Raw genomic sequence first — 22,940 nt, forward strand, 5'->3', positions numbered from 1 at the left:
AGGGTCCTATACTAGGGATGGAAATATCGAAATCCTACCTATCTACAGGTAAGACTGCTGGGCATCTCAGCTATTAAAACATAACAACTGTACCCCCAACAGTGCAGAGGTCATCTGGAAAAAAAATAAATTCACAGCTGAAGGAATGATCTTCAAGTATTGTTCCAAATAACTGAAGACTGAAACATTAACTTCCTCAGGGAAATGAGCATTTGCTGATCTTCCTGATAAAGTTTTAACGATTTATAGCACCATATACATCCCCTCTGTGGCGCTTGCCACAAATATAATTTTATATTTATTTGTGTGGTTCTTTTATTAATATCTAGTCACGCAAGTAAACCAAGTAAGCTCTCTGAGAGTAATTACCATGCCCTTTTTTAGTGTGGGACTAAGAGTCATAATTGCATCCCTTCAATGGAAACAGTGTCAGGCATATAAGAGACAGTCAGTAAATACTATTGTCAAATTTGTTGAATGAATGGAATACAGGTGACTGTTGAAGACCAAAAATGTAAGCTAAATTATGGTATACATGTTCCAATTAACATCATGAGACACAAGGAATCACCAACTGGGAAACCTAAAAATGGAGCCCTTCATATTGTCAATACTCAAGAGGTGAAATGGGAGAATGCACAGCAAAAATGGCTAAGGAACTGTCAGAACATGCAGCATTTAGGACAAGGGTATGAAGGGAGTCTAAAAGAAAAAAACTGTTAAGAGTGAGTGATGCACCAAGAATAAGCAGATGGGAAAATGAAGAGGGGCCATCAAGTGTGAAGATCGAAAGTGACTAGGAAATTTAAGCAGAAAGCATTTCAGAGTGGTAGAAACAGAATTAAAAAAGGAAATGAAAAAAAATAGGGTAGCAAGTAAGGACTAGCAAGTTTACTCTTCCAAGAAAATCAGTAGTGAAGAAAACAGAGAAATAAAGCCATAATTTAGGGATATAGGTTTTCTTAAACTGTATGAGGGACAGAGAAACATATTCATAGACAGACAGACAAACTGTATCATAGAAGTTTTCTGTAAATGCCATCTTAGTCTTTTGGGGGGGGGCAGGTGAGAAAAGTGGGGTTATGAAGAGTTTGATGAACAATGGGAAGAGCTCTGTGATTCAGATGTGACATTTTGCTTTGGAACTGATTATTATCATAACCAATCACATCTCTTCTGAGTTTTTTTGGGTTCCATTGTTTTAATCATCACTAAGATTGTCAAAGGAGGTAATCAGTGGACTCCTTTCTCTCTAAATCTCCTCTGAGCCCTTCCTAACTTTCATTCAGTTTGTGTGCTACCAATAACATAGTAATTGTCAGTTTCTACAGTCTTAATTATTTACCACTTTCCTGATTTCCACATTTCAGTTAGTAGTGTTATATTTATAACTCGAATACACTTTCTTTATTCACAAGTAGAAAAAATACTTTGTATCTCACTTGCAAAAGCAATAATTTGGATACTGTAAATTTTTACTTTGGCTTTTATGGATTACTTTCTTCTCTTCAACTAAAAAAGGCATAATTTATTTACCATGTATTAAAAGCTATAATGAAATAAATGGAGCTATACAAATAATGAATCTTTGTACCTCTAAACATTACATGCAAAAGTCTGTGGGTATCTAAACTTGAGGCACTTTATAATTACTTTCGAAACTAAGCTCAAGGAAATACCATATGTGGAGTTGGACTGCATGTGCTCCACACACCTCAACTCCTTGTCTTGGGAAATATTCAGATCCACTTAGCGCAAGCTTTATGGAGGTTATTTTCCTTGAGTTGATAACATGGCCAAGAAAAGCCCAGCAGATCTCAGCTAGGTGTATTTTGAAGTGGAGGGAGCACAGTCATAGTCTCTTACTCAGTCACTTTCATTTACTGCCCTGAGGCTACTACTAGTGATTTTGATTAGGTTAGAAAAGTAAGGAAGTCAAAAAGTATGATTCCACTAATGTCACACTGGCAACTAAAGGCTTTGAACAAGTAACTGTATGCATAGCTAAGCAGGAGGATACTACGAGGACTAGCTAGTACACTCCATTTCACTCAGCTAAATCTGGGCCCTAGCACTTTTCACTATTTTTTTCCTATCACCCTTCTTTGAACCCTCACACATTTCCATCCCTCTTAGTCTTCTCCAACTGCTTTCCCTCCTAGCCCACAGGCCAGCTACCCTTTGCCCATCACCAGAGAAATCTGTCACCACATCGGCTCCTTTCATTATCCCCAGCCACCTTCCTTCTGCTAGAGGAGGTGGCAAGGGGGCAGACCTTAGTGCTCTAGCAGACAGACCAGTGTGAGAATTCCAGCCCAACCACTTTCTAGCTCTGCAAACTTAAGGAAGTTATTTACAATAACAAATTATGAATAAAATAAGGAAGTTGTTTTAAATACCCACTTGGTGATTAGTGTGTGATTTGCATGAAAAAAAGGTGTATCAAAACCTAAATGAATAGAAATCACTCAAGAACCTGTACTTTTCCTTGGTGTCTTTTTCAAGTTACCCCCAAGTGTGCCTTACCTTACTGGCAATGATTTCCATTTATATATCTTATTATCGATATCTAATCTATCTATATCCCTCTATCTATTCTCTGCTATAACCGCCCTTCTAGTGTTGGCTGCTTCACATAGTTCCTTGGACTAGGTCTATCTGCATTAGATCATTCCACTCCCTTATTCCCTCGTCCACAACTTGCAGATTTCTATTCCCCTAATGACTGAGCTCTCACATACATGTTCAGCCAAACTCAGTGATGCATTGGGAAAAAGTGTCTTAACTAAAGCTACAGTGTTCCTATATATCCTCTGGCTCTTTGGAAGAGAACAATTTAACATAGGCTAGTTATTTAATGAAAGAGTTTTATATTAGTGACTATCATAATGCATTCTAGTATATCTAGCAGGGTTTTATTGCATTTGAATGTAAACCAATTTGATATTTATAAAAATATTTATAACCACATAATAATATCTGCAATGACACAGATTTTGCTGACATAATCTTGATTTTTTTTTTTTGTACTTGACAACTAAGACAGAGGATGAGAGATGTGTTCCAGGTTATAGAAACAATACCCTAATTTCCAAAGGTACATTCTATTCCCAGCTGTGAAGGAGGATACCCCTTTCTCTATGGTGTAAATCATGCAGAATGCTTTAGCCTATAAAGACAATTAAGTGCTGGAAACTACATACTCAAATATGTGGAATAGGAAAAAAATCATTTTGGAGAATATTTTCACTCAAATTTTGACTCCTAAGTGCATATAAACTAAAATAAACTTTTAACACAATGCAACCTAACTGACAAAATAGCATAAATTTAAGGCCAAGAGTAAAAATAATTCAAAGGAAAACATTAAATGAATTTCACTGAAGAACACTTATGTAACTTGAAAATAGAAAATTTCTTTATGGAAAACAAAACTAAGAACAACAAAAGGATAAAAATATCTCCTCCCTTAAAATGAGGGTTTATGTGGATGTTTCTTTGATTAATGGGAAACATTTCACTTTAGGCTTAATACTATACGCCCAGAAAGAAATATAACTAGTAGCTACTTTTTAAACTCTCCATTAAACATCCTTATATATAGTTTATCTCAGGCTGTCTGTTAGAACATTTATTTATGTTTTTATAACATCTCACATTTAGAAAGCAAAAGGCACAGCCATGTCCTTGAAGATGTTCCAGGGGTCACCCCAGGGTCTTAGCAGAGAGGTTTCCTTTCCCAAGTCAGCGTCTTTTGCTGACAGAATTGGCTTTTACCTATTGAGAGCTGCCACTGATCAGTGACTAGAAAGCATTCAGGAAATAAGAAGCTTTCCATCACTGACAGAAAGCCATGGGCAATATAAAGATAGCATTATACACTAAGGATTTGTTGAGACTTCTTATTTGTGACAGGATAACAATGGTTATACCATGTTTTCATGTGGCAAGATCGTAACTGTTATCAGATGCTGATGTTCAAATGTTTATGGTATGATCACAGTTTGTAGTTTTTCCTTCAAAAACTCACAAAACATTATGTTTGGTATTAAATATTATATAGTCTTTCATGGACAGATTAAATTTGCAGGGCGTAGAGAAAAACTAATGTTTTTACAATGCCAAGTTTAGTCTCCAGTTGTACCACATACTCTATCTGAAGAAAATTATACAGAAAACATGATTACAGATATAGGTAGAGATAATGTGTCAAACATTGATTATACAATTCTCAGTATATGTATTTGTGTTAATTATTCTCCACTTGCCATCCACAGCCCTCGTTCCCATGGCATCATCCTATCTATCATTCTCTGCCCTGATAACAAATTTATTTCTAAAATCTCTTCATTTTAACCACCAAGGGTGAATTTTATTTTCCCACAAAGACCACAAGTGAAACATGTATCAATCACAAAGAGACAAAATATGAACCAATGTCCTACCCTCTATTTCTAAATTTTTAAATCACAATTCATTTCACAGTATGACTTTAAAATTCACTCATGAAAACAACGGTATCCATAACCTCCATTACCACTTTGCATGGCTGAGTTGTTACTGTAACTTGACAACCACCTATGCTTTACAATTTTACTATATAGATGGTATATGAGCCCTGCAAGACTTAGGACTCTCCAGTTAATAGATGCTCAATATAAAAAAAAACAAACCACAGAAATTGGTCAATGAAACAGCATGGTATGGAAGGGGGATGGACTTTGAAATGAGAAGTCTGGGGCTGAAGTCCCAGAACTGCTACTTCTTAGTTTACAAAAGTGATCTTGTACAAACCTGTTTAATTAGCTTTTGCTTCTTTTATTTGTTAAATTGAGTTAATAGAAACTGAGTATTTAATGAAAAAGCAAAGTAATTACTCAGCATAGTTATCAGCTTTTATTGGGAGGGTAAAATGTTTACAGTTATGAGGATGTGAAACACAGAGTTTATTCTTGTATTATTTATCTATTAATTATTGGATTATTTACTATTGTTATTAACCAACTTTTGCCCACCTTCTGCATTTAAAGCAAAGATAGTTGGAATACCTATATTAAAGATTTAATAAAACATAAATGAGTTGTGAGGCCAGAAATAAAAAATTAGGTATTGAGATGCTTCTGTTTTCCTACAATTTTCAGCCTAATCAAAATGATTTAGAGAAGCTGCAAATTAGTTACACCCTGAAGGTCACTTGTAAATAAGAATACACTCCTCATTCCTCCAACAAACAAACCCATGCTAGTCAAAGCCCTGTGCTTAGAGAACATATGTTCTTCCATATGTTTTTTTCCATATGTTCATTTATTCATCCACTAACAAATATTCACTGAGAGTTTCCTATGTGCCAAGCACTGTTCTAAGTGCTGGGGACAGTGAAGTGGACTAAAATATATCATCGACATACTTCGGAAACACTTGGGAAAATATCATCTCCCAGAATTTGTAGTGCATTTCTTTTGCTAAAATTTTATCTTCTACTCTTGATCCTGTAGTTTTTAACCTCTAGGTCAGGGCTGAACTTAAAGCCCTTGGTCGAAGAGTTGACACACAAGGTCCCATTGATATGCTTAACACATATACCCTAAGAGAGGAAAGAAAGGATTTTACACAAAAAGGGAACCCAACCTTCTGCCCATATGATCTGTGTTTCTAGAAAATTACAGAATACTACCAAACTGCATAAAAGCTATTTTTAAAACCCTGTATCACCTTGATTATGGAAAATAATTCTGCACTTATGCAAATAAAAAAAACCTAAGGTCAAACATTCATTAACTCACTAATCATTTCTTTGAACAAAAATTGCTAAGTGCCTCCTCTCTGTCTCAGTCCTTAGAATAATTTTCCTAGTGATCCTTGTATCATTAAATACATAAAATAATACCATGCAGGAAGAGAATCTAGATTTTTCTGAGTGATTTCGGTCTCTTCTTACACTACAGAACATTATATAATGTATAATCAGACAATTTCTAATTATAGAGAGCTTACAATTTATTTGGGGAACTGAGATATAATATTTGGTACAATTAGCAAAGCCAGTATTGAATGTATCAGTTGTGTATTTTCTCAATGAAGTGTTGTGTGGGTGCTTATTGTCAAATCACAATCCAGAGATGCATTCCAAGTGCCTTTGACCTACGAAATGAGAGGTTTAAAAATGTATAGTAGGCAGAGTGTTCTCTGATCCATTGTGTTCTTGGAGACTTCAAAGTAACAAGCTCTCAGGACTAGTAAAGAGGGTGAAGAAGATGTTCTTATTAAAGTTACATATCACAATGAAATAGTCTAGAGGCTAGACCAAATATCCACATAGGAGAAGATCTGATAAAGATAATGATTTACTTTCATAGTAAAGTAGTACTTCACTATGAAGATGAACAGTTTATCATGATTCTAATTCATTTGGAAAGTGAAATATGTATTTGTTGTAACTCTATTGGCTTCATAGATTGCTTTTTAAATTATTTTTACATAAACTAGACCCTACTTTTTTTGATAAAAATGAAAATTATGTTGGAAATGTTTATTTGTTAACTAGAAGTGGAGGTTAATTTTTCAATTAACTAGACCTTAATTGAAAACAAGATGCAGATCCTTTTATTAAAAAATGGAAAGGTAATTCATTCACCATAGATAGATAAATATGAGAGTGAGGCCCTTCATTTCATACATTCATATATTCAACAAACATTGACTGAATGCCACTCTAGTCCTTGGCATTGTGAATACGAGGTCTGTCCAGAAAGTATCCAACCATGTAATATGAAAACTAGAGACATTTATTGAAGAAGATACGAGATAAAAGAAACATTGTACAGAGGACAATGACACCTCAGTCCCCTTCAAATTAGGACCTTGGAACCTCACAGGGTTCTCTCAGTCTCCATCAGCTGCCCTGTTGTATTTTTCTTAATCTCATCAATGGTCTGAAATCTCTTCTCATTCAAAGGTGATTTTAGTTTTGGGAAAAAACAGAAGTTGCAGGTCACCAAATATGGGCTATAGAGGGGCTGAGTCACCTGGGTGATTTGATGTTTCAACAAAAAAACTTTGCACAAGACATGATGCATGAGTGGGTGCACTGCTGTGACAAAGCAGCCAACCATCAGTTGCCTGTAGCTGCAGCCTTCTGAATCATCTGAATAGTTTCCATGCAGGAATGTTCAAGCTTAATGCAAAATTTTAATGCAGGTTCATTGCTCTATTTGCTCAGTCATTTTAAATGCAAAGGCCATACCATACACATGCCCACTCAACAGCATCTACCAACCCCATTGACTAATACAGTGAAGCCATCATTGTTCACACATACACATTCCAGTCTACTCTCCTTGGCTCTTACATTGATGTTGCACAAACCATTCTCATTATATTAACAATGGCTAGACTTTTTCCAGGCAGACCTCATATAATATGAATGGGCTTAAATTAAGCAATTCTCAAAAAAAAATAAAAATAAAGCAGAAAGAGTTTTTTTTTAAGTACAATGTTCATATGACTGATTATAGAAATAAATAAATTAGCATCAGAGTCAACTAGATGGTACATAAGGTTTTGCTTGGTAGAACCTTCCAAATGGAATACCTAAAATATTAATAAGCCAGAAAAATAATTTGGAAGAAAATACATTTATCATAATATTCCCCCAAGAGATAAATTTATTGCCTAAAGAAAGCTAGTTAAAAAAAAACAAACAATTTGTTCAGATGAACCCTGAGCAAATTGATACTTTGGATGCCTGACTCAGGGAAATTATACCTTTTTGTATCTGTTAATCATCATTTAGAACAGTTTTTCTCATTTAGGGGTAATCCCTATTCCACCCCACCCCATCCATGCTCTCAGGAGGCATTTGGCAATATCTAGAGATATATTTGGTTGTCACAACAGGGGATCTACTGGTATCCAGTAGGTAGAAGCCAGGGATGTGGCTAAACTAAACATCTTGCAATGTACAGATCAAACAACACAACAAAGAACTATCTGACAAAAAATGTCAATAATTCTGAGGTTGAGAAACTCTAATTTAGAATATCTAAATGGTAATGAAAAGCCAGAGAAAAAGTGATCTAAAGAATCAAAATGCCAATTCAAAAGAACTTCTGCACCCCAATGTTCATAGCAGCACAATTTACAATAGCCAAGTGTTGGAAGCAACCTAAATGCCCATCAGTAGATGATTGGATCAAAAAACTACGGTACATTTACACAATGGAATACTACACAGCAGAAAGAAGAAAAGAACTACTAAACTTCACGACAGCATGGATGGAACTAGAGAGCATTATGCTAAGCGAAATAAGCCAGGGGGCGAAAGACAAATACCATATGATCTCACCTATAAGCAGAACCTAACCAACAATACAAAGATGCAAGGAAAATAAGACCAGCAACACTGGAAGGAAAAGAAATGAACAGAGACAAGAGGGATGGAGGGAGAGGGGGACAGGGGAAAAGGAAGGGAAGGGGAGGGGAGGGTCGGAGAACGTATAGCAAGGACTCATGGACAAAACCAAAGGGGAAAGATTGAGGGAGGGTGGGGGGAGGGGGCAGGGGAAGGTGGTGGGGGGAAGGCAGAGACAAATGTATTTGAATTAAAAATAATAATAAACAAATAAAAAATTTTTAAAAAAATTTTCAGGCCAAATGAACTGGAGTAAGCCCTCTGACAATATTTTATTCTAAATTATCAAAACCTTATACTGAAAGTCTGAATATTAAACCACATCAAGCAAGTCTTTTAATACAAAATCAAGCAAATTCAATTATTTTTTTAAAAAGGGGATTCATTTAATCAGACTTAAAAGCAGCATGCTACCAAAGTATGCATCACAGTGTACTTGCCCAAATCTATAATTTGATTTAACGATGCATCTAGAATACTGTAGGTTACTATCTCTTCTTGGGAACAAATCTGAGTTCTAATAGAATCCTTGATGATAACAACAAAATCATTCTATAGCTATATGCACATAACTTTTAAAATGTTTACTGCTGATATACTACCATGACAGTACACGTTATGCACATGAAGGATTTTGACATAACTAAAGAAAACGAGATAAAAAGTAGTCAAAGTGTTATTACTTACCTGATTCAGAAGAGCAAGACTTGTCTCTACTCTGATATCATTGAACAGACAAGTATCAATTGAATGTTACTATAATTATTATCAACTGAAATGAGCTGTTTTTTTTATTAATGCCTATTCAGAGGAATTGACATAGCTACAATTCATGTCCAATTACAACAATCTAGGTCTCATGAATAAGCAAAAGGCATACAAGCAATATTCACCTGTGTGAATTTTGTTAAACTTATAGTACTTGCAAGGCACTGTTATAATGGCTTTGAAAATATTAATTCATTCAATCCTCCTGGAAATCCTATGAATTAGATGCTATTATAATCCAAGTATTTATGAAGAAACTGAGATATGAAAAGGTTAATTCTCACATCTACGTCACTAGAATCTAATTATATCTTCCCTACAGTATTGTTACAATTGCCATCTTATCATCTACACCCCAACCTCTCTCCTTACAATCCACATTCTATCTAAAGAGACAGTATTTATATTTTCTCAAAGTGATACTACAGCAATTTTCTTGTAGCACATCTACTCATTAATTTCTCTGCTTAAAAATCTCCGATGACTCCTGATTTCTTACTGGATATTATGACTAGAAACAAGCAATAGTATTTTTAGCAATAATAACTAATATTTTTTTTCTCTTGCATTCTGTATATAATTTCTGATCCCTGCATTTATCACTTGACATTATCTTGTTTAAACCCAGCTGTCATGGTATGGAATTCAGGGTATATCACAATCTGACCCAAATCTACACTTTTCCTTGCTTCTATGTCTTTCTATAGACTGATTCCTTTTTTAGTGAATTTCCCTCTCTTTTCTTTTTGGCACAGCCCTGCTCCTCAGCTCCTCCAGAGGTAGGTATTCTATTCTTTGTGTTCACAATGCACATCAAATAAACACTGATATTACAGCATTGACTATGTTATATTGTAATCCATTGTTCATATACCTGTCTTCTTTATCAGTGTTTGAGAAACTCATTCTAGATATGTTTATGTTCCTGGAATATAAAAAGTACTAAACAAACTATTGAGTAGATGTCTCAGGAAATCAGGGGAGGAAAATGGATGCTTGTTGTCAATTCTGAGCAGCCAGAAAATCCAAATCTACTTCTTTGATCAAATCAAGATTTTTCGCATGAGGTGAAATTTCAGGAGTCATTTAAAAGATGGAAGAAAAAAAATACTTGGCAGATTTGAGAATGAGTATTTCTGTTTTCAAAGTAATGCTTGGGAAGCAGTATTAAGAATGAGTGTACAAAAGAAAGCACTATTTCGTTCTCCCTTGGACAAGAAGAGAACTAAGGTATAAAAGAAGAGTGAAAGAGTTCAACACACTCAGGCAAAATTTTTCATATACAAAATAAAGGTCTTGGTCCTGTCTGGTGTGGCTCAGTTGGTTGGGCATCATCTAGCAAACCACAAGGTCATGGGTTCAATTCCCAGTCAGGACATGTGCATAGGTTTGCAGTTTCAGTCCCTGGTCAGGGTGCCTATGAAAGGCAACCAATCGATGTTTCTCTCCCCCTCTTCCTTTCCTCCTTCTCTCTCTCTCTCTCTCAAAGCAAAAATAAATTAATTAAATAAATTAAATAAATAAATAAATAATCAAACAAACATCTTGGAGTGGATAAGACTGGCAATGGGAGACATTCAGGAAGAAGAGGGGCTTCCTCAAGTCAGAAGTGACCTGGCCTTTCATAATACTTTCATGGAAATTTGTGGCTCAAAACTTTTAATTTTGCCTTTTTATTATTATTAGTCATTTCTTATTCTCCCAAATAGGAAATGTGCCCTGTTCTCCACTTATACATGGGCTGTTAAAAATAAATGCATTGGAAAATTGTTTGGAGGTATCCTTACTACCTTAAAGTAATTATATTGTTTGCACTAGGCTACAATAAAGTAATCATATTGTTGCTTCTTCATTATTAATGCATAAGTTGTCATACCTGAAAATAAATTAATTTCTTTTTCACATTTTATTTTTGATGTCTAGTGTTGGTGACACATATATTGAGTTGGCCAAAAAGTCTGTAAGGTTTTTTCCATAAAATAAAAGATACATTTTTCATTTTCACCAATAACTTTATTGATCTGGATATTTTGAGTATGTCCGCTACCTCCTGCATGGTCTAATGTTGACTGTTCTCAATTAATGCCTCAATTTGATCTCTATCAATTTCAACTTGCTACCAAACCATGGAGCATGATCCAGTGAGAAATCTCTAGCATGTAACTTCTCAAAGCATGTTTTACACATTTGATCAGTAACAGCACCTTCTCCATACACTGCACACATCTTTTGAGTGTTTCAGTTGCATTTTTACCTTTCTTAAAATAATAAAGCATAATATGCCAAAAATGTTGTGTATTTTCTTCTACCTTCAATATCAATATGGCTACACAAAAGTTCACCAATTTTGATTTTTAATTTTATTTTTTAATTTAAAAAATATTTTTTATTGTTCAAGTACATTTGTCTCCATTACCCTGCCACCACTTTCCCCTGCCTCACCCTCAATCCTTCCCCACTTTGGCTTTGTCAGTGAGTCCTTTATACATGTTCTTTGATTTGTCCCTTCCCCTTCCTCTCCCTGTTACCTCCCTCCCTCCTTCCCTCTCGTTACTGTCAGTTTCTTTTTCTTCCAATGTTGCTGGTTATATTTTCCTTGCTTGTTTGTTTTGTTGATTAGGTTCCATTTATAGGTGAGATCATATGGTATTTGTCTTTCACCCCCTGGCTTATTTCACTTAGCAAAATGCTCCCCAGTTCCACCCATGATGTCGCGAAGGATAGTAGCTCTTTCTTCCTTTCTGCTGCATAATATTACATTGTGTAAATGTACCACAGTTTTTTGATGGAATTTCCTTTTGACCCAGCCATTCCACTGCTGGGATTATACCGTAAGAATCTCAAAACACCAATTTAAAAGAACCTATGCACCTCAATGTTCATAGTAGCACAATTTATAATAGCAAAGTACTGGAAGCAACCTAAGTGCTCATCAGTATATGAGTGATTTTTTTTTTTTCATACATGCTGATATGACAGCTGTCACGATACAATCTAACAAAGTTGTTTTGAATGAAGTTGAATACAACTAAGTGCTACGAGAGCCATCTTATGGAAAAAAAACTAAATGAACTTTTGGCCAACCCAAAAACATCATCAATGTTTTGTATCATATAAGACAATATGGATGTAGGTACTAAAAACGATTCATCTTCTAAACAGACAACATAAGCTTACAGTATCGGTAAATATAGTACAGTACTATAAATGTTTTTCATTTCTTATGGTTTTTTAATAACATTTTCTTTTCTCTAGCTTGCTTTATTGCAAGAATACAGTATACAATTCATGTAACATACAAAACGTGTTAATTGGCTGTTTCTGTGTTAACGGTAAAACTTCCAATCAACAGTAGGGTATTATTAAGTTTTGGAAATCAGAAGTTACACACAAATTTTTGACTGTACAGAAATCTGTTCCCCTAATCCCCTACAGAGTACAGGGTCAACTATACTCTGTAGACTACCTAGTGTACAATTTGATATAATTAATGCCCAAAATTGGTATGCTAATTTATTAGAAATCAGAAGTGAAGTTTATGAGGAGGTACTGAAAATATGCTGGAGCTATCCTGAATAAAAGAAATACAAAATTACTTTGTATTCTAAATAATAATGAATTATTAATAAGATATAGCCTTAGAAAATGCAGTAATGTCCCCTGAAACTATTTCCACTTCAGTTTTCCCTTTAGTACAGTAACAATATTTCTATTATACCTTTCTCTGGAGCTCAGAGTGCCTATATACATTCCACTGATCTATCCTACATCTCCTAAGAGAATCAAATGTTCAGGAGACTGCTGACCCATAGTAGACAAAGCAGTGAGTGCACATTAAACAAGAATAAAATCACTGTTTGAACTTCTGAGAAATGCCACACAACAAATGTACAGATCATGTGTCAATACTCCTAAATGTAAAATATTACCACAATATAGTATATTGCTTTGTAAGTATGTATCTAATATAAACAAAGCTGAGCAGTATTTATCTTTAAAGGTGACAGAAGGATATTTCCCCACATGTATATATTCTGTATAAGAGACTCATAAATGTATTAGTGATGGTCAGTTGAGCAATAGAAGTAAAGTGGCATTTGCTTTCAAAATTTCAGTAGCTATCTGAAGCATTCTCCAGTAGAGTCCTAAGAAAGAGATAAGATCAAAGTGAGTTTGTTCAATAGTAACAATCACAAAAAAATGATCCTGGGAGTTCTTCATCTCTTCATGCAGGCAGAACCCCTGTGGTATTCAACAGTGGCTTCAAGGTAGCTCCATACCATTAGCACCTAACATTTAAAATCATTGTTTTCTCAGGCTACTACTTTTTAATCTCATAATCTGATTTTAAGAAAGCTATATTGAGCTATTTTTAAAAAATCTTTAAAACATATTTCATGCTCTGTCCAGTCAAGTTAGTGTACATCAATACAAGTTCATCATAACAAATTCTGAATTCATTAGGATCCACTTTCATTTCCATTTCAAAGGAAGGAAATGGAACAAAAAATTAAAAGCATACACCTTGGAGAACAGGCACCCTGGGGAAGGATAAAAGCCACTACATAAAACCTGATTCTATTTTTCTAACATAAAGAATGAGAACAAAATAAAAGGGTGACCCTCTAAAAACATAGGAACATGGGTGCATCCACTACTCTAGGAAATCCAGGGTGCGGCTCATTGTGTAGGGGATGTTCGTGGCCAATGCACTAACATAAAATATTTGCTGGGATGGTTTTTTCTAGGAATGGTGACAGGTCTGTACTAAAACAGCCAAAGTACATCTATCGCCTCTTCCCCAGAAAGCAACCTCTAAAAGACTGACTGTGGTGATTAAATTAATGAGCTAACAGCTTTCAAAGAACAGAACAGAATGTGACACACAGTAGGTGCTCCGTGATTAGTATTGCTTGTTTATATAACATCCTTGGCTCAATAGCCGTATGTTGTGGAGATTTAGCAATGATTTTTTTCTTTTTTTTTTTTTTGCCCAAGAAATTCATGACTTTGTATTTCTTTTAAAGAAAATTCATCATAATTGTGTCAAGCTGATTTTTTTTAATGGGATGGTTAAAACCTCTCCTGATTTTCTGACATGTGTTCTAGTGGACAGAATAAATAATGCTTAAATTAAATACAATAAAATATCTAAAAGATGAGGCAGCATAGGTGTGAAAAGGATGTAAGTATACAGTGTGAGCCACAAACATGTGCTATTTTATCTTTAAAATGCTGATAATGCATGGGTATGTGAAACTATTAACAAAAATATAGCTAAAGGAAAAAGCTCAATTAGATCTTGAATATTTTATAAATATTACTTCAGTTTGGTATCAAAAATATAATTTGGATACTAATAATAGATACAGTACAGATGTAGATGAAGGCAAGTCCAGCTATGCTGGACTAGCTAAAATGTTACTCAATCATATAGTTATCCTTCATCACAGATATGTAAACCCACTCCATTTCACAAGAACCCCAAAGGTAATTAAAATAAATCAATAGAGTTGGGCAATCAATAAGCTATCTCCTTGCTTTCCCCTTTCTCTGTCCCTGTCACAGTTATTGAATTTTAGTCTGCTGCCTAATACTGTTTTTGTGCTTATATTAGGTCTATGAATTCTCTCATGAAAAGTGTCATCTTGGCTACCACCTACAGTAATTCAGGTGGCTCACTGTACAGGGGCACCGATGGAAAGAGAGAGGAGATGTGGCACCTATCTCAGCCTCTGCGTATGCACCCTGGGCTGCATCTTTCTGAGCAATAAGGAGACTTTTTTCTACTTCATATAAAGGTGGCATATTAACGAGTGGTGGCCCTGTGCATGGCCACAAACTTGTCAATGTGCATTCTGCCATAATGACTTCAGTGCGGGCTTTGACTAAACTATATTTGGATGTAAAGCCTAACTCCATCTCCTACTGTAAGCGTGGCCTTATCCAAGTTTCTTAACCTCTCTAACCTGCCTCCCATATATAAGATGAGAATATCATCCACCATGAAGGGCTGTAGCAAGAATGATAGATTTTGAATGGCCATGGGGCCTAATTTTATGTTTAGATGTTCAGTATGTGGTAACTACTACTGTTACTAACTCCACAGTTCTGTGATAGAAACTTTATTTAACTATATTAAATTCCAATCCATTAAAAGGTTAAAATCTTATACAACATATATTCAATGTTTCCTAGTTACAGACTAACAGTAGAAGCAATATTAAATAGTAAAATGGGAAAGAATATGGTTATAAATATTGAAATCTTAAGGTCACCCAAGAATTTGGTAAAAATATAGCCCCATTCCAAGATTCTGCCTCAAGGGTACAAAATGGGGAATCAGAGCTCTGCAGCAGAATTCTCCAGGTAACTTTGACGGAGATAAACAGCATTTGTAAAACCGTGATAAATGTAGAATATACTGTTATCTTCAAATGAAATTGTGAGTAATCACTGATAGATTATCCAATCTCCAAAATACTGGCTAGATACACTAATGCAAACCACAGGCACAGAATTAGGTTGTTCGTCACTACCTCTATAGAAAATGACCGACCTCTATGAGGATTAATCCCTATCACAGTGTACTCCTGGCAAATGTACAGGATTTAGGGCTAACAAGAAATAGGTTTGTTGATATGCCTGTTTTCTATAAAATTTTAAGTGTGATATAAGAAATCAATAGAATGAAATTCCTTGAACACTCTCTCTCATTTCTTACCAAGAAACTTTCCCTACAGAGGAGAAAAACAACCATTCTTCCTCCCAACTCATGTACAAGGTATTTCATTGTAAGCTATGTGACCCTAGTTGCTAACTATACTTACATTATTATGGGTGATAATTCCTCTTAGAAATCTAACATGCTCTTTTAAACATGTTGAAAATTTCTAAAACAACACTTTCAATTTTATGCCTTCAAATTGGTCCAAATTACACAATTATCTTTAATTACATGTAAAATTTTGGTAATTATGACATTTTCTCATCACTTACCCTTAAGGCAAGGAGAAAGTGTTTCTGAGTTGTTTTGTATTTTGTGTCTGCAAAGTTACTTTGGAATCCTGAAAGATACAAAAAGTATAATCTCTTAGACTAGATAGATAGGAAATAATTCAATTTTGGGTTGGTTTGAAAACGTTACCACTTCAGGAGGCAAATTACGCCAGCAGCAATTACCCACAGTCCTCACCTAAGCTCAACATCGGAATAGTACAGTAACAGTGGCCAAGATAATGGGCCTTAGGAAACACCAACCTCTATTCTCAATCTTCACTTTATTATTATACTGTATCATAAGGAGAGAAACATCACATATATGATCTCAGTGAACCCCAGAAAGGTTATTTACTGAGAACCCAAGCACCCAGCACGTCACACGGTCAGAGGGAAGTACAGATCCCTGAATTTCAATAGTGCCCCTGACCTAGAAAGACCTTCAATACTCTCAAGCAACAACTACAGAGCAGTTGGTGATTCAACTAGAAGACTTGGCCATATAGCATTATGAATTAAGGTAACTAAAGTTTAGTTTCATTAGGAAAAGTCTCATTAGTGTTAATGAGGCTTTGAATGGCACAAATAACAAACATTTACATTTGTCTAACAAATACTATCTTTATCTCCTCCAGAGCTGCTATTTTAATCATATTTTGATTAAGTCATGTCTAAAATTGATTTACATTCTTTGAGGCACACTAATGGATGGTAATGAGGAGGTGCTCTGGAGCATATGGTTGCAAGACATAATTGTAAGGTTGTTTTTTTTTTAATGAAATCTAGGTCATATATAGTACTCAAGTAAGTACTTTAGTTCTCCTCAAGAGAAAAGTTAAGTGACTTAATACATTATTTTCATCTTAGACTTAACAGTGAAATCAGAGAACACATGGGAAAGTGTTAGACATGTAATAAGCATCCTTAAATAGTAGAGGCCTTCCTTTCTGTCTGAGAAAAGAAATGTGGTCTCCATTTATGTATAAACCTTTGTTCTCAGTACTGAATAGCTAACATTATCTGAATATATCAGATACCATTCTACCACGTCAAAGACTGCCAGAGCCACCTGGATACATCTCAGCCGCCCAAGGGCCAAATGACCAGTCCATCTGGCATGTGGTCATGTGACTAGAAGGCTATTTCCATACACACATCAGGCAGAAAAATATAAAAGTGGCCAACTATTTGAATATGCATGGGAAAAAGCAAGTCAGGACAAAGTGAAAGACTTACAGTTCTACATACCTCTAAGCTGGTCCCAAAGGGGAAAAAAAAATCATATGATTGTATAATTGCCTTACTTTGTGTTGTTTGGATAAACTGAGACAAGATAACATGACAGCACAATGTACCAATGCAAGCAAGAGTTTTGCTTGAACTCAGGAATCTGAGTTCATATTCCAGTTCTTCCAAAGTATGAATTATAAGACCTTAAGTATTATTTAAGTTCTTGGAGCTGCAGTCCCCACTTCTGAAAAGTTGGGATAGTGTCATCTACTTAGTTCAGTTATTTTGATGCTTCTAGATAATCCTTATAAAATATCCAGAGCTGTACCTGACTAAACAAGAATGTGGGAAACGGTGGGGGAGGAGAGCTGGGAGGAGAAGGAGCAGTGCAAGCAGGAACAGCACGTGGCCTGTATTCATCAACGCCAATACCTTCACTTCTGCTGCTGTTGTTTTACTACTAGTACTACTACTAACATCAACACCTGTATGTATAATTATACAATATTATGGTGATTGTGTTGTGAAAATAATGATTTGTAGCAAGCTAGGTGTCTGCTATTTTGATGCTTTATCACCTGAGTTTATCACCTGAACTGAAAACAAAAACAAGATAAAAAAACTCTGAGATGTATGATTGAGTTGCACTAAATTCATTGGTTTTATTTTATTACTATGTCATTTAAAGTGTATTTGTCTTCACAAAGGCCTTTAATAAATCAAAGGTCAATTAAGTATCTCAATATATTTTTCCAAGCTTAGCCTAAACTCAGGTACTATTAAAATAGATGGCTTAGCATTTTTCTTTCATTATTTACAAAGTTTTAATTAAGTACTTGTCGGAACAATTGACACAAAGCGAGAATCCAAACACAAGCTAAATTGAAAATCAGCACTGTAATATATTAAGATACATATCATTTCTGTTTTCTTTAAACTTCTAAAGAAAATTCTACAAATCAGACATCAAAGTACCAATGAGTTAAGGAATGAGAGCTTAATGGCTTGATAGTTTTAGCTTCACCGACATTCTGACATTAACCATTCTTTCTAACATAACGGCTTGACATTAACTCTGCTTAGTGTCCTTGATTGTCACTAATAAATGATAACTATATTAGCCTCTTAAATTGGTCATGGTGAGAGAGTTCCTGTGAAGTTTTTTGTGAGACATATGAAAAATATGTAATATGTTCCTAATAGCACTTTAAGCAGGTGAAAATGAACAAATGTTAAAATGAACATCAAGGGCAGTTTTAATGAACTGAATAGATAGTACATTAGGATCAGCAGTAGGTAGTAATGGTAAAAGTGGGAGAAGGAGTGACCCAGAGTTTGGAAATGTCACCGAGAAGAGCATATGGTCTGAGGGTAACATGTGACAAGAATGGTGCAGTGTTTACTGCAAAGCTTCCAGTAGGGGGGCCATGGGAGTGAGGATAGGAGGCGGTGAACTAGAAAGCAGTGGTGCCCATGTAAGGGTATGTCTAGATAGAGGCTGGAAAGAAATGATGGCCATTATAATATAACTTATATTATCATTTCAAGTTGTTCATAAGACCCTCTGGCAGCACCTTGCCTTCCATTCACCTGACACCCACCCTCAGTCACTATGTAACTGGTACTGCCTTATCTCCACAATATTAGAGACTATGAAAGGTTAGTATTGGGGTGGGGAATTGATAAGCAGAACATCAGCCAAGAAAATGGGATAATAGTTGCTTATGAGTGGAACAGAATGTCATTTTTGAGAGTCCACGGATTGAGGCTAAAGACCATTTACATGAGCATGTTATACTTTCATTAATGGGATTTGTCCTCTTCGATCAATCCTATGGCTTGCCAAGAGCTACACTGCTAAAACAAGTATCTGATCATGTCACTGTCCTACCTCCAAATTTAGATTCTCCTCTGATGCATACCAAATATTCGATAATATCTTAACTATAATTGGGCATAATTTTTCTTAGAAAAATTTTTGGCCTTCAGTTCCACCTTCAATCTTTTTCCCACTCCTCTATTACTCTCCATGTGAGTAATTGTCCCCCACTTGCATGTTTCCTAAATACACCACACATTCTCACCAATTTCATTGATCGAATCACGTTAACCTTTCTCCCTTTCCCCACCTTTGCCCATCCAGGTCCAGTCAATGCTGATTCATATCTGCATCCTCAAAATTTCCTTCACCAAGCATATTCAACTAAATAGCTCTGAATCAGCAGTGGTAGAATTGGGCACTGCATGGATGGCTAAGGAAAGGTGACCTAGATGAGTACAGTATCTTATAAGAGAAAAAACAAGGGGTGTTGTTCAATAAATTAGAAGACAGAATGTGGAGAAATAGTCAGGAAATTTCCTCCCCCCTTACCATTGTCCACATTTGCAAATATTTATTAACCGAGTACCCATTGTTTTCCCGGTACTGCATTAGGGAAGGCTGCGTGACAGATGGGCATTCTGAGAGGGAACATTACCTATGCTTACTCTCTTTGTTAAAGGGTCTCCTATATTAAAAGAAAAGAAATAATGAAGCTCAGTTTTGGCATTTGCTATATTCCCTGAGAAAATGGTATTGTAATCTAAGTAACCCCTCAGTGCCTTTGGTAACTTAACTGCATGTCTCCTGCGTCTGGGCACTCAGATTTATGGTCATTTGTAAAGTCCCTGACAACCTTTCCACCTTTTGCATGACAAAACTGCATAAATCTTATGTTTTCCTACATTTAATGTAGAAATTAAACCTCATTTAACACACCGTTTGTCTTGCTTGGCTGGTTTATGGTGAGTAGAAGGCCAAAGATGTTTTTGAAGCAATAATTTAAGTACAAAGGAAGGGTGTGTAAATGGCTTCATCTTACTAGGTAAGCATGTTTCTAATTCCTCATAGGATACAACGTCATACCTCACCGAAGTTGAAGGGGATAGGGGAGATAACAATCATGCAGACAGAAAAATATAAGCATGACTTGCAGAAACCATCAACACAAAAACATTTTTTTGTGGAGATGGAATGTGAAAAATGATGTAGGAGATCATTTGACAACAAACCAAGGGCAGGGAGGGCTTTGAAGACAAATGGCTTTCTTTTGTTTCTCTTTTATAACGAACAAGACTGAGAGATTTCCAGTCCCAGTGAAGAATTTAGTGGGGGAGGGTGAAAGACCATCTAACATGTGACTATACACAGTGCCTTGATCCTTGTATCAGATGATGATAATTTTATTCCCCCCCAAACAAATACATTTAAATTCTAGAAAAATCAAATTGCTTCTTTGTAAAGGTTTCTGGGCTGAATCAGTTGTCCTGAGAAAGGACATTAAATGATGGACATTAAACTATAATTTTATTGAAATCTTGTTTCATGTATATGTGCTGTTTTGCCAACAAAATTATAAATCATGTCATTCACTTCCCACCTCTAATTAATAATTAATTTAACATACTTAATTTTCTGATTTGCTTGGCAAGCAGTGAACCAAGTCAAGGCATGGTACTGTACTAGGTATAATGAGAAAGCGATTAGCCAGGTGGGGAAAGCATATCATCCAGAGTTCAAAACCAACCTTGAGCAGAGGGCATAACCTCTATGAGCCTTCGTTTCTCCTGGGCAAGAGGGATAATGAGTGGGTGAAAAAATAATAATCTAGAACAATGACACCGAGCTAGCATTCAGTATCTATTAAATGTGGCATGAAAGAATAGTTGAGGCATAAACCATGATCATTATTGACAACGAGTTTAGAATCTAGGAAGTCATAAAAAACAGGTAACAAATAATTTTTATAAAATGTCCTCTAACTGGTACCACTGGAAACAAGTCATTCTTCACAGCTGATTCTGGTTACACAAGAACTGTAAGCCTCCAAGCACTATTGTTTTAAGTATTGGAGTTAAGAATGTCTTTAGAAGTATCATGTATTTCTTTGTTCCCCTCTCCCTGCTGCCTTTCTATACTGAATGTCAGTTAATGTTTTCATAACTCTGCAATGGCTCTGTGGACATCAGTTTAGGGCACTCTGAGGTCTTTTTGCTCTACCTTCAATAGTGTTAGAGTGCTGTAATTTTGAGAATTTCTGTGTGATAATTTTAGAAAGTCTCTTGTCCTTTCATTTAGATGTCACTTCTTAAAGATGTCAGAGTCCCTGCCCATAATATCACTATTGCCTTCTAATTTACTGCATCAAACCTATATTAGTCCAGGGAAGAAAATTACAAGGCCACTTAGAATTGCTTTTTTTTATACTTTTGATAAATACTACATATTCATTTAAAATTATAAATACACATTAACCTATAAATGAAAAATGACTTTAGATATGACTAATGAAATAATAAAAGCAGAGTCATAATTTTTCAAACTAAAGTTTGAAATATCTGCCTGACAAAATACAAATAACATTAAAATTTTAATAAACTGGTAAGCATTGCAGTAAGCATGATTGATGAAGGATCAATATTTTTATATGCAAGTTCACACAAATCAATTTAAAAATCAAGTAAAAGGCAACATGAAAAGGAAGTCACAAAGGACAAAAAGAAATAATAACTAGTGATTGAAGATATTAAAAAATATTTAACTTTTTAACAATCTAAAAACATAAATTAGCCTTTTGGCTATCAAAGGTGGGGAATGATGACATCTGTAATAGTGTCAACAATAAAAATAAAGTGTTTTTTTTAATTTTCTAAGAGCTGTGTATCAGTTACGCCATTTTGGGAAGCAAATTGATAATCTTTATGAGCCATAAAAATTTCTACTAATATTTGGAAAATATTTGGGAAATAATAATTGGAAATAATATAATACTTGGAAAGACTATATAGGCAAAGATAACATATTAATGATATTGTTATATACGGAAGGAAAATCTTAATTGTCCAAATTAAGGGACAGATGAAAAAAATTGTTTTATTAAGTCAAACATAATGATGTCATGGTAAATAAGCTAAACCTGCTAAACATAAAGGTTTAAATGTACTATAAAGCTTCTATGTTTAAAGGAGTAAGGTACTGGCTAATGCACTGACAGACAGACAGACAGAACAGAACAGAAAATTCTAAGTACCATGGAAACTCGTTACATGATTAAGGTGCCCTCTCAAACCATTGGGGAAAAGAATAAACTTTTTAAAAACCAAGGTTGGGGAAATGAGATAGCTATTTAGCAAAATACAGAAGTGGATTTTATATCCTATTTATACCATAATAAATTCCAAATGAATTAGATATCTAAATGTGTCAAAAAAAATACAAGTACTAGAAGAAACATAGGCACAGATGAAGCTTTTGTAATTATGATTTACAATCCAGATAGTGAAATATTGATAAATTAATGAAAATTAGGGAAAAAATCTTGAGTGATTTTTTAAAAAGTGATCAAAAGACTAATGACAAAACATAGTTGCAAAATGTATCACGAAGACTAAATCCTTAATTTATTGCTCTAATATATAAAAGCTTTTAGAAATTGAGGACTGGAAAAACCAAAATACCAACAGGAAAAAAAGTACAAAAATATTCATTTAAAAG

General features: G+C 35.0%; 1 protein-coding gene across 2 annotated transcripts in view; it reads right to left on the reverse strand.

The window, feature by feature from the left end:
* ARHGAP24 (Rho GTPase activating protein 24) overlaps positions 1 to 22,940 on the reverse strand; it is a 498,181-nt gene that overhangs the window by 434,173 nt on the left and 41,068 nt on the right. The window contains exon 1 of one of the 2 annotated variants that reach the window (XM_054591788.1): positions 16,178 to 16,220. The exons of the other annotated variant lie outside the window; for it this stretch is intronic. The gene's annotated coding sequence lies outside the window, so the exon portion shown is untranslated. Of the gene's footprint in view, positions 1 to 16,177; positions 16,221 to 22,940 lie in introns of those variants that run through there. 2 annotated transcript variants of the gene reach the window in all.

This window comes from Pteronotus mesoamericanus, unplaced genomic scaffold, assembly GCF_021234165.1.
Source record: "Pteronotus mesoamericanus isolate MK-2021 breed Mesoamerican mustached bat unplaced genomic scaffold, CSHL_Meso_final scaffold_232, whole genome shotgun sequence".
In the NCBI taxonomy this organism is placed as follows: domain Eukaryota; kingdom Metazoa; phylum Chordata; class Mammalia; order Chiroptera; family Mormoopidae; genus Pteronotus; species Pteronotus mesoamericanus.